This window comes from Rhinopithecus roxellana, chromosome 4, assembly GCF_007565055.1.
Source record: "Rhinopithecus roxellana isolate Shanxi Qingling chromosome 4, ASM756505v1, whole genome shotgun sequence".
NCBI lineage: Eukaryota > Metazoa > Chordata > Mammalia > Primates > Cercopithecidae > Rhinopithecus > Rhinopithecus roxellana.
Window position 1 is genome coordinate 3571273 of NC_044552.1, and position 1533 is coordinate 3572805.

Consider the following 1533-nt stretch of genomic DNA (forward strand, 5'->3'; position numbering starts at 1 on the left):
CCCAGCTAATTTTTGTATTTTTGTAGAGACGGGGTTTCACCATGTTGGCCACGCTGGTCTTGAACTCTTGACCTCAGGTGATCCACCCGCCTCAGCCTCCCAAAGTGGTAGGATTACAGGTGTGAGCCACCGTGCCTGGCCTCTAAATATACTTCTAAATGAAAAAAGCAAACTGCTCCTTGAGCTGGCACTAGTGGGTTGTTTGAAAAAAACAGATGGGGAATTCAAGAATATAATTCTACTTATCTTGGCATCTGGAGAAAAGATGTACCTATATTATTTTTTAAGATCCTTTACCTTTTAAAAATAAACTTTTAATCTTACAGCTGTTTTGAATTTACAGAAAAATTATGATGATAGTGCAGACAGTCCTCATATGCTCCACACCCACTACCCCCTATTATTTTTTTAATATGAAAAGACATTTCATTATTCTGACTTTACTATATAACATGTTAGTGAACACCTCAGATTGCATTTTCTCAAATGGCAAATGAAGAACATTTCTCTTTGATTCCCCTGAGTACCTCAGTCATCTGTCTTTTAGAAGATCTAGTTTCTTGCAACGTCTTTAGTACTGTCCGTGAGGATACCGACAGTGCGTAACAGTAAAGAACGTTTTGCTAAGTTGTCCTCTCATTGGTCTTTGCTCAAGGTGTTCACCTTTTTCTTCCAATCTGGTTTTCAGCACTTGATCTTGTATTTCTTCATTATTGTGCACAGAATCTGGTTGAAGGATGGGTTTTGTGTGTTCATAGGGAATGTCCACAGAAGAGTGGTATCAGGCTCACGTCCTGCCGTTGGAAGTCACAGCAAGCTCTGCTTTGCAATGATAGTCATCAGGTAGAGAAGAATACATAGATTTATAACACACACGATATAAAGCTCCATTTTGCATTGGAAATAAATGTTTCAAGACAATTTGCTTTACTATCATCTATTTTACTGCTGCTACAGCCATAGGGTCTTGAGATGCTTATCAGGTGGTATAAACATCTTCAAAAGGATGTTTTGAAGAGAAAATGCTTTGAAAATTTGCTTCTAGGCACACCAGTTTTCATCACTTGACAGCTCCTCGGCTCAAGTCTGCCATCTTGTTGCCCCCAATATTAACATCTTACATTTGTGTGGTGCATTTGTTACAATTAATGAACCAACATTGTTACTATTCACTTAAAGCCTATAATGGATTCATATTTTCTCCGTTTTTACCCAGCGTATTTTTTCTGTTCCAGTAACCCATCTAGGATCTCACATTACATTTAGCTGTCATTTGCTCTTAGGTGCCCCTTGGCTGTGACAGTGTCTCTGACTTTCCTTGTTTTTGATGACCTTGATAGTTTTGAGGAGTCCTGGTCAGGAATTTTGTGGAATGTCCCTTAATTGGGATTCAAAGGATGTTTCTCTCAACGATTAGTCTAGGGTTATGGGTTTTTGGGAAGAAGCCCTTTAACTCTTTCATCTTAGTGTCTGAACATCAGATGTTTGTTCCTTTGAATCTCTTCAAAGCCAAATGGCTTTGGGCAGCACAAA

At 38.9% G+C, this 1533-nt stretch overlaps 1 pseudogene; it reads right to left on the bottom strand.

Moving 5' to 3' along the window:
- Positions 1-571: 571 nt before the first annotated feature.
- On the bottom strand, positions 572-961 carry LOC104672578 (annotated as a pseudogene).
- Between the last annotated feature and the right edge of the window lie 572 nt (positions 962-1533).